The sequence below is a fragment of the Microcebus murinus genome, chromosome 25 (assembly GCF_040939455.1).
Source record: "Microcebus murinus isolate Inina chromosome 25, M.murinus_Inina_mat1.0, whole genome shotgun sequence".
Taxonomy (NCBI): Eukaryota; Metazoa; Chordata; class Mammalia; order Primates; family Cheirogaleidae; genus Microcebus; species Microcebus murinus.
In genome coordinates, this window is record NC_134128.1 from 11,367,499 (window position 1) to 11,382,435 (window position 14,937).

General features: G+C 37.3%; 1 protein-coding gene across 6 annotated transcripts in view; it reads right to left on the reverse strand.

Moving 5' to 3' along the window:
* CACNB2 (calcium voltage-gated channel auxiliary subunit beta 2) overlaps positions 1–14,937 on the reverse strand; it is a 316,986-nt gene that overhangs the window by 122,480 nt on the left and 179,569 nt on the right. The window lies entirely within an intron of this gene.

The following is a 14,937-nucleotide window of genomic DNA, read 5'->3' on the forward strand; positions in this document are numbered from 1 at the left end:
GCCTGGGCTATAGTGCCCCGTGACGTCAGCTCACAGCAACCTCAGACTCCTGGGCTCAAGTGATCCTCCTGCCTCAGCCTCCCAAGTAGCTGGGACTACAGGCATGCGCCACCATGCCTAGAAAATATTTTTCCTACATAGTTTTAGTTGGCCAATTAATTTCTTTCTATTTTTAGTAGAGACGGGGTCTCGCTCTTGCTCAGGCTGGTTTTGAACTCCCGACCTCAAGCCATCTGCCTGCCTCGGCCTCCCAGAGTGCTAGGATTACAGGCGTGAGCCACCACAATCGGCCTGATTAGTTTTCTTAAAAAAAATTTGGGGGATTAATTTAAATTTCTTCTGTAATGTTGTCATTTTTATGAAGAAAATTAATTCTAACTGAAATGTCAAACAGAATACCCTAAGAGAAATTTTGACGCTGCAAAAAAAAGGGTCATTTGCACATACGTATTTTCTCTAATTGGTTGATTTGACCTTGATAATATTTTGCATGTGGGGAAAGAGAGCAAAGACTAGGTCTTTTGAAAGACTCTTTATGTACATTAAAGCAATAAAACAAAGTAAAGATTGCTGCAGGAATTATGTCCGATAAGAAACAAGAATTTAAAGTACTTAGACATAAAGTGTTATTATTCTAAAATATTATATTTCTCTGTGGAAAATGTATAAAAATCATCATTTAAGTATCCACCTAAAACCCTAGGCTTTTCTCATAGGAGTGCTTAAATAATTTGTTGGTACTAGGTTAGGTACTTAAGCAGGCCAAATGACTCAGTAATTTGGTAGTAAATTATTAATATATTGCTCTAAAAGTCTAACCTTCCAGACAGATATGACTTTGGTTCAGAGAGATTTAATATTAAAATTAGGCTACACCATCAGGGATTTGGTTGGAAAAATGCCAGTGGTGTGGCGCATTTAGTAATAAAGCACTGTGAAGTTACTCTAGTGACCTAATATACTTAATGCATCCCTTAAGCAAAGAACCCACCTTCAGGAGGTGATTTAAGAACTAGAGACAATCTGGTTCATACACCTCTATGTTTAGAAAAAGGATACACATGTTAGATTATTTAGCTGGAAATGTACCATTGGTATGTAACATTAACATTATAAAATCCAGACTACATTAGAACGTTTAACAAAACACTGGCCACACACAGTTGGGCAAAAGCAATTTATGCCATATTTCTTGCTTGCAAAAGAGAGAGCATTTTTCATTGCATGGAAATACCTGCTCTATTTTAAGTCCTAAAGTCTAATGAACTTTCATGATGGCAAAACTTCCATCAAGCAAAGCAGAAATGGCTTGACAGTTTGCTAGGAATGCAGTTTGGTAAGGATAAGAAATGGCTTGGTGACGGCTAATTTTGACAATACAACCCAGCCTCAAGAAGCTGATCCTGTTGATTTGGGGGAGTGTCAAAACTGACTTTCTAAATAACTGCAGGACTCCTCGGGAACAGGTGCCTCTTTGGCCCTGTTCATTCTGCTTCTGACACACTTTTTGCTTCTCCCCAAAAATGTCTCTGTACATGTCAAAGGTCATTTTTTCCTTTAACACCGGAACTTGATGTAGTTGAACAAAGGTCATAGATTTTACATAAATAACTGTAGCATTTAAAATGGCAATCTGTCCCCTCTCGACCCTCCTGGCATACTGTGTGTGTATACTCTGCCCATTAATAAGTACGCTTCATGAAGGCAGGGATTTGTGGTCCTTCTGCTCACTATTGAATCCCCAATAGCAGGAATTCACTAAATGTTTGTTGGATGAAAATATCCAATCTGCTCTGCTATTCGTCTTTATGAAAATCTTATAGCCCACTCTTTTCACCATTTTAAGGTGGGGAACCTGCAACCTTAAGGCCACATGTGGCCTTCTGGATCCTCGAGTGTGGCCTTTGGTCTAAATCCAAGTTTTACAGAACAAATCCTTTTATCAAAAGGGGTCCCACAGAGACAGATGAAGCTTTTCTTGCCTCCTTTGGTGCTTAAAAAAGAACATTCTTGAAATAAGAAGGCCTCAGATTCTCCACCCCCTTTTGTCCCTTGCTTATGTCTCCACACACACCTGTCCTACAGTGAATATTTGTGGGTAAGTGAATAAAGTACTTGTCTAGCATAACAAACCCTGGATGATAAAGAAAACGTCTGTGGCCATGGTGACTGTTTCATTGATTATATAGTAGATAATAAAACATCTATATTTACTACCAATAGAGAATCCAACCCACGGTCTAGGAAAACACAGGTAAGAGACAATGAGCAAATTCGACAAAGAGTACTTGGTACAGACAAAGACAGAACTGTAGAAAGCAGAGAGAAAACCAGTTCCGGGGGTGATGTGCATCTGCAGAGCCTATGGAAAGGGACAACCCTTCTTAAAGATCTAGAAAATTCTGGACAATGCTAGAAAACACAAGATCCAGACTGAGCAAGCGCACTGTTGTCGTTTTGCTAAACTTGAGACCAATTTTTAGCCTTCTTCAGTCAGTTGAAAAACACATATTGATGTCAGAGCTCCACTGTACACCATTTATAACATATTTAAATTTCCTTACGATGATGAGACGGTGAAAATACATACAAGTCTCACTCTATAATGTAAGTTCAATCCTTTTCAAGTTATTCCTTTGTGCTTTTCATGAAGAACTAAGTAAAAGATGTACCGTGTCCAGAGAAGTCCCTGGAAAGGTTAAGGCCTGACTTGCTTAGGGCCAGTGGGATTTTGGAGCCCTGGGTACATGCACTTCATTAGGGAAAAACATTTTTCAGGACCCATTTCTGTCTGTGTATACAACACATTTTGTGAGCACAATGCTCATTAACACAATACTACTCCTCCACATTTCAAACTCTGCAGTCAATTACATCTTATTAAAATTAACCTTCTATTAGGCAGGAGAGGTGGGACTTGCCACCTGTCATTATGCAGGCAGGAGTGCCATGTCCCCAGCTGGCATTGCCTCTGGAGACCGGGTCCCAGCAGTCAGTATTAACAGTCCTGTCCCTCTTCCTTCTTTCTATCTGCAGGACACCTGCTGCTCTTAATCTTCAGAGCAGATCTTGGGGGTGTTTAAAAACAAGGAGGGAGAACACCACTGTTTCTTCATTTAAGAAAAAAATGTGTGAATTAATATGAAATTAGGATGGCATGGGAATGGTATGGAGAAAAGTCTACACATTTCCTTAAAGAGTAAGTCCTCCCAGTTGGGATATTATCTGTTTCCTACTCATCGTTACTTTAATTATTTGAAAAATTAAGAATATTGTAATGTATCTTCCTCTAAACCTAAGCTCAAAAATTCATTTTCCTACTTAATAATTTCTCATTGACCTTAGAAAGTAATTTAAAGCAGGACCATTCTCGAAATAGTTCCTGACCCCTGACAAAGAATGCACTTTGTTTCTCTTCGTTAGATGGTAATATTTAAGATTTTTCAGCCAATAAAATGCTTCATTTTTGGGCTAAGACAAAAACAAAATGAAAATGTTTCTTGGTTATTCCAACCACATTTTTTAAAAAAATTAGAAGGAACTAGGAACACTATTGATTCTTAAGATATATATAAGCTTTCACCTAACTGAATTAAAACTAAGATTTTAATTACACATTTTTTTAAAAAAAATTTTAAAAAACCATTTCTAATGAACATCGTGTAAAACTGAAATAAGCCGGTGACAAAAGGACAAACACTGTATGAGGTGCCCAGAAGAGTTGAATTCACAGAGAGAAAGTACAACAGCGGCTGTCAGGAACTGGCGGGTGCAGAGAATGGAGAGTTCGCATTTAACGGGTACAGAATTTTGGTTGGGAAAGAAGATAAAGTTCTAGAGATGGATGGTGGTGATGTTTGCACAACAACATGACTTTCCTTGATGCCACAGAATGGTACAGTTAAAAATGGTGAATTTTATGTTGTGTATATTTTACCACAATAAAAAAAAATTAAAACACACACACACACACAACCCCCCCCCAAATATTTCTGGTAGACAAATAAAAGTAAGTCTCAACATTTAAAATAAGAGAGGGACACAAGGAAGAAATTCTCTCTAGTAAGCTTAACAAATACATTATAGTAAAAGTCAGGAAACAAGGTTGTTCCCAGCACCTAGAACAAAACTGGGCTGGGCAGGCACTTGACCTAAATTTGTTCTAGGGAGTTGGAAGAAGAAGGGAGGAGTTTTTTGCTTTGTAAGTTGAAGCTCAAAATTTGAAGGAGCCCCGTTCAGAAAGCTCTGTACTATGAAGAGGCTAATTCAGGAAGACTCTTACTACTGAATCATGATGGAGTCTAATAATTTTTTTTGTTTATCTTTTGGGTTTTTTTTTTTGAGACAGAATCTTGCTCTGTGGCTTGGGCTAGAGTGCAGTGGCATTATCATTGCTTACCGCACCCTCAAAGTCCTGGGCTTAAGTGATCCTCCTGACTCAGCCTCCCAAGCAGCTGGGACTACAGGCACACCCCACCATGCCTAGCTGACTTTTCTATTTTTCGTAGAAATGGGGTCTACGTTGCTCAGGTTGGTCTCAAACTTCTGGCCTCTAGCAATCCTCCTGTCTCAGCCTCCCATAGTGCTAGGATTGCAGGCGTGAGCCACTGCACTCAGCCTGGATTCTAATAATTACACTTCTGATTTATTAACTGATTTATACATTTTTGTATAAAGCAATCATATCTAGAGAAAGAAATTATGTGTTATAGAATGATGAAAATCAGAGAACTTCCAGGTTGTATGACTGTTTTAGGTAACAAATAATTTTAGCACTAAAATACCTAATTAACACTCATTCAGAAAGAAAATGTTGACATATCACCCAAGATGTTGTCATTTGTTGAGTATAATGATTCAAATAGGAAAACTGACATATTTCAGGCTTTGCATTCATGCCTGGGGAGAAGTTTCCTATAATTATCGGTCGGGTGTCCCTGTAATTTCACCCTCCCAGGTTTTCAAATCCGCAGGTCTACACCCCACCTCCCAAGCAAACTCTTGATTAGATCATTTTCTTAATGATAATACCTTCCAAACTAGCAGCTGAAGCAGCATGTTCCTGGGTTCTAATTAACATGAAGCAAATGACCTTTCAAAACAGCCAAAGGAAAGAGTTCAAGGACCCTTTATGTCTCATAATAATCATTCTCAGTTGGTTCTCAGGTCTGGGTAGAAATTTAAATGTAACATATAAATGAAGGGGCGAAGGTTAAATGTTTGTGTTGGTAAGAATGATTTTCAGAAATCTCAATAAAACAGCTTTCTGCAAAGCGGCATCTTTAGTCCATTCCCAAACTGCATATAAGGCTTGTGTAGAAAGCATCACACTTTTCCTGGCATATATATATAAAAAAAATACCGTCAGGGCTCTAAACACACAGATTATATCAGGGTTCAGCTAACTGTAGCTCATGGGCTCAAGTTGGCCCCCTGCCTTTTTCTCTGTGGCTCTTTTTGTGAGCTAAGAATGATGTTCACATTTTAAAATAGCTGAAAATCAGAAGATCTTGTGTCATGTGAAAAATATATGAAATTCAAATTTCAGTGTTCCTAAATAAAATTTTATTGGAACATGGCCACCCTCAGTCACATATGAATTGTTCATGGCTACTTTTACGGTATGATAGCAGAATCGAGTGGTGGCAACGGAGAGACCATATGGCCTCAAAGCTGAAAATATTTGCTCTCTGGCCTTGGACAGAAAAACCATGCCAACCTCTGTATTACATGATATGCCAGACTGAAACTTACATGAGCTCATGTGATACTGATGCCGATATTGGTAATATTAATACCAAATGATTCCTTCCTCCCAAGTCCCCTTTCTGCAAGGGTAACAGGGAAGGTTTAATTTGGGAAGTCATTTGTGTGGCACAAGAAATTTCCTCCCACACTCCCACTGATCAAAATTATTTACACTTACACTGGTATCTTTGTACAGTTGGTTTTTCATCCAGTGACTTCCTTGATGGATGAAAAATATTTTTGTTCCCCAAATCTATGTCAAAGGCATTCGGAGGCAACCCCAGGATGGTTTTATGCACATCAACAAACCAGGAAAACTGAGCCACCTCTCAAATATAGGCACAGGTGACATTGTTTGTTCAGGCATTTGCTGTTCAGGTTTTGTATCTATTGATCTCCATACTCAGGCTACAAATATCAGAGATGTCACTCAAAGCACGGGCACCTGCTCGTCCCCAAGGAGGGTCTAAAGAGAACAGAATTTTCCAGTGCTTAACAGCAGGATTTTGTGACAAATATTGCCTCCTATTTCCCAGTTTTAAGGAGGAAGGCTGCTTAGGAAAAACAGAGATCTTCATCAGTTAAAAGCTCCTTTTCCTACTTTAAATGACCTGACATTTTCTCAATGCACAGCCCTGAAATCTCAATCCGAAGAGTAAATACTGCTTCTCAGAGGATTTAGAAAATGATTAATTTAACAATAGACTTCATCCCCATTAGCACATCGAGATTATCTTAATAAAGATACATGGACCTTTCTCCTTATGGCACTGATACAGGACAGGGAGAGCGAAGTCACAAGACAAAATAAAAGATGACAGGACACTCCAAAACAAAAACAAAAAAATAAAAATAAAAACAATTGTAATTCTAAAACATGAACAATTATTTAACTATATGTAAACCTGAGAGGAAATGCATACAGGTGCACGGCCTTAATTTCTTAGGGCATATCCTGAAATAAATGTTTTTGGGCAAAATAGGAAAAAAAAATACTCAGCTCCCCAACATTTTTGATTTTTAACACCAGAGGAAGTAGAAATTTCCTCTGAGGCTAAATCTTAGGGATGCAGCCATTAGCTTTTACTAACGTGCCCTCTCTTTAGGGAGCAATGTAGCAAATATTCTACTATATTACTTATGTGTAGATAGTATATATACTTCTTAGTCTTGTCACACTGGAAAAGTTACATAACAGCTCTAAGCTAAGCATCACACAGAATTGTGATGCTAATTTGTAAGGACCTTGCTGGTGCCTAAGTGAAGTGTCATGTAGTGCTACTTGGTTATTTTGCTGCTGACATGAAAAGCTAAGGACAGCATTCAAGGTGCTAAGCTCCTTTATAGAATAAGGAAAGCCTAGCTCAGTGACAAAGGATTTCAAAGATTATTTGGACTACAACTCCTTAGTCCTGACTCATGCGATATTGCCTCTGTTGCAGCCCTCAAGCCACCTGTTCCCCTTATTTAACCTCGTCCCGGGAGATACTTCCCTTCCATCTGAATTCAGGATCACCTCCCTTTTCCCTGTAATTATATGCTTTTTTCTCTAAATCAACACAGCGTAACAATGCAATGTGAAAGTGGGAAGGAGGAAGGCTAATGTATTTATTTATTTTTATATTTGCTTCTATTCCTCTACACAAGTCTGCAAGGTCTCCTCTCACACTTGGTTCTCTGTCTCTACTTCTCAACTCGGTTCTGGAAATGTGGATGCTCTCAAGACTGAGCATCAGGACCGTCTTAAAGAAAAAACTCATACAAGTACCGATGGACACATGGACTTCACTAGAGACCTGCCAAATGAACATGCCCCCAAAGTAAATGGCACACCCATTGAGTTAATAATTCTAACTGTATTCATTAAAAATGAAACAAAATACTAATGAAAAACCTGAAGGAACATCAAGGCTAACCTTGGAGGCTCAAGAGAGCAAATGGAGAAATAGTGAGGATGACGTCATGGGAGGAAGAATGTAGAGCAATGAAGGGCTTCGATTCTGCAGTGGGTTGGCCCACATTTGAATTCTGGTTCTTTCTGTTGTTAACTATGTGTTCTTGGGCATTTTTTTCAAACTTTCTAAACCTCAGATTCTTCATCTTTCCAGATTGTGGACAATAAAAAATATTGTTTGAATAGTTAATGCATGTAAATCACTTAATATAGCACCTAATGATAAACATCCAATAAATAATAGCTTCTATCATCACCATCATGATCACCGTCAGCCTTTCACAGCAGGTGGAGGTTTCTTAAGGAGAGCTGCCCAGTCTTGTTTGGGAGAAGCAGAACTGGCACCAAGATATGACAGTGGCATCAGTTACAAATCAACCTGAGTGTAGGGCAGGAGGGAGCACAGTGCCCAGCTCACATACGGGCTTAATAAATGCCTGTGGAGTGAATGAAGGGTGAGGGGCATGTTTCTGCCTCCATCACAAATCATAAAAACCTCGGAAAAGAGGATTTGCTAATGATCTCCCGACAGTGCAGGCTGAGGCCAGTTCTGCCAGTCCTTCTCGAAATGGGATACCCTGTTGCTAATGATTTCATATTTCAAAGCAAAGTGTTGCTCTTATTTTTCCCAATTCACTGGATCTAGGATGCTTCTTGCACCTTCAACAACAAAAATCTCCAGGGGGAACTGTGCACACTTCTGGACAGGAGCCCCAAGATTGAGCCAGTATTTGGCTAAAGGTAGCCTTGTTGCAGGGGCATTCAGCAGCTTCCAAGAAAGAGGTGGCAGTGGTAGAAGGTGACGGTGACCCCACCAGTGAGTCCCTTCATTCCAAGAATTAGAACAAAAAAGTATATTCTCTAAGGAGCACCATGAGAGTCCAGATTCCTGATCTGTCTGTTGTACAAAATCAAATCAGAATTGGTATAATTTTCCTTTAATGAAATGCCTTTTCGGTTCACTGTGGCAGAGAATGAACAAAAGCAAATATTCTCCGCGCACTAAGAGCCCCTTCTGCTCCCTGGGGTGATGTGCAGTGAACAAAAAGGCAACACCCCTAACATGTCAGTCAGGCCTTTTGTCTGTAGGTGGCTCTAATGACGGTGATTATGATCATGGCAGCCAGCAAGCCATACTGCCTGTGTGCGAGACTACTGTTCTAGATAATTTACACGTTAACTAACTTACTCCTCACTGCACTCCCTGAGACAAGTGCCATTAGCATCCTTGTTTTACAGGTGAAGTCAGTGTGTCTGGCAAGGTCACACAGCTCATAAGTGACAGAGCCAGGGCCTGAACTCAAGCCACCTGGCCCCAGAGTCCATGTAAATCACCAGGCTATATGACCCTGATGGCGAGATGAATGACAAAAAAAGACAACTCAGAGATGAGTGACAGATCCCTAGCAGCCTGGAGGGGACATAGGATGAGGAGTCAGGCACACCCTAGACAAGCTGCTTAAACCTTCTCAACATTTGTTTCCTTCCTATGAAACGGGGATAATGTCACCAGACTAAAGTATATGGTGAGGCTTCAACTTTAACGCCAATGGGTATTCATCTGTTTCTACCCATCACCCTCAAAAATGATAATCACCACATGCATCGGAAAATCTATTTCTTTCCCAACATTAGTAAAGAAGGAAGTGATGTCAATGCTCCATAGGGCTCTAAAGAGAGAGACCTGAGATCTCAGCTGAAAACATGGGCAAACGCACCATAAATTGAAAACTCAAAGACCAACAGCGGGAATAGCTAACATTCACATAGCAGCTACTATTCTAAGTGTGCGAAATATATCAACTCGATCTGGTCTTCACAATGACCTTACGCAGAAACTTAAGATGAATAAACTGAGGTGTAGACAGTTTAACTTACCCAGGGAAATATGAGTAAGGAAGAAATAAATATGGCTAAAATATATGAAAAAAAATTAACCATAACAGTAATCAGAAATATGTTTAAAAATAAGATATTATTTTTGTCCATCGAATTAACCAATTTTTAAAGGACAGTTAATATTACAGTGGAACTCAAACACTGCAGGTTGCTGGAGGCAAGAACCAGCTTCAACTGGCTTGTCAGCTACCTCTGTCACCTTACATGAACTGTTGTTAATTACAGTATCATTTACATGGTGGTTTTAGAATCTCTCCAGTCTTGCAATCACCATGACAGCTCCAAAACAACCAAATAAAGTATGAAAATGAGAGGGAAACCAGTTCTAGGAATTACTACCCAAATTCTTGGGTAAAAGCCAACCCCTTACCCTTGAATATTGCTCCCATCAATTGGGAAGGCTTCAAAAGACCAAGAACCACTTCCTCCCCAAGCAGCTGCTCTTTTTCTGAGCCTGCCCACGTTCTCTCTCTCTTGAAAGTGTACTTTCCCTTTCAACTAAAAAGTGGTGTTGCCTGGTTGGCTTATGTGGTGTGTCCTGAAATTCTTTTTTCCCCCAGATGATCACCAAGAACCTGGAGAGAAAAAAAAACCTTAACTTGAAGGTCCTTTACATATATATATATGTGTGTGTGTGTGTGTAACTACATATCTATATATAGCTCCTTATATACATACTGATATTGATATTTTTATATCTATACACAGATGCATGTATATATACATATGTGTCTGTGTGTATGTATAAAACAACCTAAATGCCTAACAATGAGAGAAAAAGTATAAAAAGCACTCTGAAAATGATATTCTATAGGCATGTGTTACTTTTTTAGTATCGAAAGAATGATGGGGATTTTAAGTCAACATGAGCTCTTATTTTACCTCGGAGACTTCTCCCCATCTTCACTGGGACTTTTAAATGCTCATGAGCCTCTGAATCACCAGGGCTTCTTGTTAACATGTGGACTCTGATTCAAGGTCTCAAGTGCCATATTTCTAACAAGTTCCAAGGTGATGCAGAAACTACAGGTTCTTACAGCACATTTTGAGTAGGAAAGTGTCTAGTAGAAGCTACACACATGGCTATTTAAATTTAACTCAACAGTCAACTCTTCAGTGGCCACGTTTCAAGGGCTGAATAGCCACATGTGGCCAGTGGCTACCATGTACGACAGCACAGATAGAGTAGTTCCAACATCAGAGAAAGTTCTATTGGACAGCGCTGGCAAGTGCATGCCAAAAACAAGATAAAATACTTGCAGGAATGGGAAGTTGGCAGCTCATTCTTTAGTGGGTTTACTTATTACTTAAACTGAAAGAGACACACTTAGCCCCTTCTTATAACTTCCACCACTGTCTCAGTTCCAACTTCTACCAAGATGCCACAAGGAAACACACACCTTCTTAAATAGTCTTTTCAAAGGTGCCATATTTTTATATGTTTTTTATTAAAACTAAAACTAAAACTACATCAATAACCTTAAGGGAAAAATGATGATTCTTACCGTCCCACAAACATAAAAAGTCTGATGTGAATACATTAAAAATAGCAAGGTTTAGATCACCACAATCTATACTACAGTGAAGTATAGGGCATTTCAATAATAGTGACAAATCTACACACACACACAACATTATTAATAGCACAAACAATATTTAACTCACAGGGAGAAAATCAGAAAAAGGACTTTGGAAGTAAAAATATTTTTTACATTTAATATCTTAAAATTTTAATTTGGTAGTATAATCCTGACAAATTTTACTATAAAGCCTAGAAGAATTACGAGAGTTGATTTTTATAATAGCTATGTAGACCTCATTTTATGTAACAAACACACTCAAATTTAAGTCCACAATGAACAGTCTGATTTAGTTTTCAGGGTTTTTAAACATTTGAATACTTAAGAAAAGTTCCAAACTTCACCTCAATAACCAGAATGACCTAAGTTAATGAATTTACAATGACTTTAAATAAATAGTGAACACCAAGTGAACACCAAATCCTTTAAGTTTCTGTTGTCACATTTAGGCCAGTACTTTTTTTTTTTTTTTTTTAAATATAGTGACTCATGCTGTAACTGTTTAACATGATTACATACTTTAAATATTTTTTCTTCATTACAGAGCATATGGTTTCTCAAATTATGTAAAAAAGATAAAATTATTCATAAAAAAACTGTCTTCTGTGCATAATCATATACAACAGGTGTGTAATTTAAACACAAGAGGGCTAATTAATGAATGTTTGTATTCCTAAAATACTCTTTTGGGTATATTCTAGGAAATAATTTCGGTATACATTTACATTCTTTATTAAAAAATAAATAACGAAAACCTGGAACTCATTTTCAGGAACGCTTTCTCTAAAATGTTAACACCATTCCTCAAAATACTTTTTCCTGTTTGGTAGCATACGCTTAAAGGCAACTCCTAAATAGTTTGAAAATTCTGCATGAGCCACATGCGATGTAGCAAAGTAAAAGAGAGAGCAAAGCTTAAACATTGGATATTGGATGCATTTCTGCATTATTTATCTAGTAGAGGTTTTTTTGTGTGTTATTCTGAAAAGTTATAATTTTGCAAGCACTTTAAGTTCCTGGGAACATTTAGATGCGGTCATATTCTACTCTTCTAAAATTTTTGTTCATTCTGACAGTGACCTGAGGGCAAAGAACAAGAGGCAAAAATGTGTCTTAAAAAATAATGGCCATATTAGTAGAGAAGACCATTTTGAAATTTATAATAAAAACCTTCAACTCTCACAGTGGAATTATAGCTATGGTCCATATATCATTTCAATGGTTGAAATAAAGAAACCAAATTAAACAGCAAACTGTTTGTGGTATTTCAATTTGCTATGATTGAAGACCTCAGTTGCTTTTCAAGAATTTTTTTTTTTTGCTCCTGGCCATATGACAAGAAGTGAAATCATCTCATTCTATTAAATCCCCAAACACATCTAACAAGTGAATTTGGTTTTTAGCGGAATATGATCAGATAGCCAATATGTATTCTTTAATACAAGTTTATTTCTTAACAGTTAAACTATCATGTTATTAATCTAATTTGGAGCTTATAAATTTCTAAAATCAAATCAAATTATCAATCAACTCAATTCGTCAAGGTATTAAGAAATCAGAAATATAATTATTGAATTTGAATGATACATTTCACAAATATATAGTTTAAATAGCTTTTTACAACTTCAAAAATGTTTCCATAATTCTTAAAGTTTATCTTTTCTTTGCATATAAGAAACAAGTGACTACATTTACTATTCATTTTGCTCTGTGTATTGATTAATGTGAATTTTATAATTTTAATGGATTGAAACAATGTTAAAATCCTAATTAGTTATATACTCTTAATTTAAATACTTTAACATTTAAGAGAAGAATTCCTTAGAGTGAAATTTCACTAATGGTTCCCTAAGTATTTACAAATGACCTAAAGAAAGTTTTATAACACATAAAAATTCTCAATTCAATTACTTTCAACCATCTATAACAGATACAACTTCAGTAGAGAACCAAAAAAAATTTTTTTTTTTTTTTACAAAGAATCTAAATTGCCTGTGGTTACACTTACAAGGACTTTAAAAATACCTTTTCAGAAGCCATTTTAAGACATGGAAAACTAAAATCTAAGTATAAAAATAATCCTAAATACAACACTCATCTCAAACTCTGTCCTGAAGTATTTTGATATTCGCACTAGCCCCTGAGAAACAAGCTATTTGTTTTATATTACTGTTAGTGACAGCAAGCCCTGGAGTGGAAAAGTTAAAAAAAAAAAAAAAAAAAAAACAAGAAAACTCTGAATGTTATATAAAAAAAAAGTAATGAAAAATGCTAAATGTCAATGAGTGTATGTTTCTTACCAATTTAAAATGCTCACTGCCTTCGTAGTATGGGTTTAATACACACTAGAACTAGATTCTCAGCATGTCCATTAAGAAGTCCTTTTATAGGATGCCACGGTGCATTATCACAGTGATTCTCTTCCTACAGCTGGAAAACACTGACATTAGTTTCTCATGCTTGGCAATGCTCTTAAAATAGGCTCTCAGACACTGAAAGCCCCAGGAAAAAAAATTACTATTTACAAGCACCATCAGGAAATGATGGTTTGGCAAACTGAGTTGGGAATTCCACATCCAGACAAAAATCAGTTTTTGATATACTAATAAATAGTAATATATTAACTGACTACTAAATGCTAAATAAATCAAAGAAAGTGCCTGGCCAGGGGACTTTCATTCAAGTTTCTGTGAAGTGGTTTAATCACTTGACCCAGACTCAGACATGGAAAGGTTCCTATAATTCAATGGGAAACCAGCAAACATTCCAGGAATCTAGGTAGACGATGGGAAAAACGCACTGAGCAAGGTTCATTTCCCATTTATTTCAATGGGTAGTAAGATTTTCTAGGAATTTAAAGGCAATTTGTGTGTAAGCTGGTGAAAAGTTAAAGGACTTAGTAACTTACTGAATTTCATATCCCCACAACCCAAATTGATAGGATTCTTACATCTTCCACAAAAATACTTTTATATATTTCTTTTCTTTCTTGATCTGCATTTGCTTCAAACTGAGAGTAATCTGCGTGGGAAGGTACACAAAGAAACCCATGAATAGTTAATACCACACTGGCTATATCAACATGGCTCTTTTGCCAACTTTCAGGTAGTGTATGCTAAGAAAGCTACACTGTCTGTCTCAACATTATGATCCAGAGAAAATATTTCAACAAAATATTTAATTTTCTTACTGCCTTTTTAAAAATGGTAACAAAAACCTTGCCAAACATCTCTGTAGTGTAAGAACAGGATTTCTGCCAAGGAAGCCATCATGTTTTAATTAGAATAAATTTAACCAGATATCGGACAAGCTGAAGAGGTCGTATAGACTGAAATACAGCAATGTGCAAAAGGAGCCCAACCTTGGGTGGCATTTGGAAAAAAACATGAATGCAAACCACATGCAACCTTTCCAATGACCTTGTACTTGTAAATAATTGGCCGTCAAATAGTTGTTAAACTTAGAAGGAAGGAAGGTTGAGAATTTAAAAGATGTCTTAAAGAGTATCTATCTGTTCCTCTCCTATTCTGATGAGAATCTCAAGGCCAGAGAGGTTAAATAACTTACCCAAAGCCAATCAGCTAGATTGCATGCTGGGAAACCTTACTCAAAGTCTGGGATGGAAAACAGTACAGTGGACAGCAAAAAACGCAAAGAAACAAGAATAGGTTGAACTCCAGAAACAGTCTTAACTATCAACTCAATCATTCACTAACCTTGGGGTCCAGGGCAAATCCTTTAACTTCTCCGGATTGG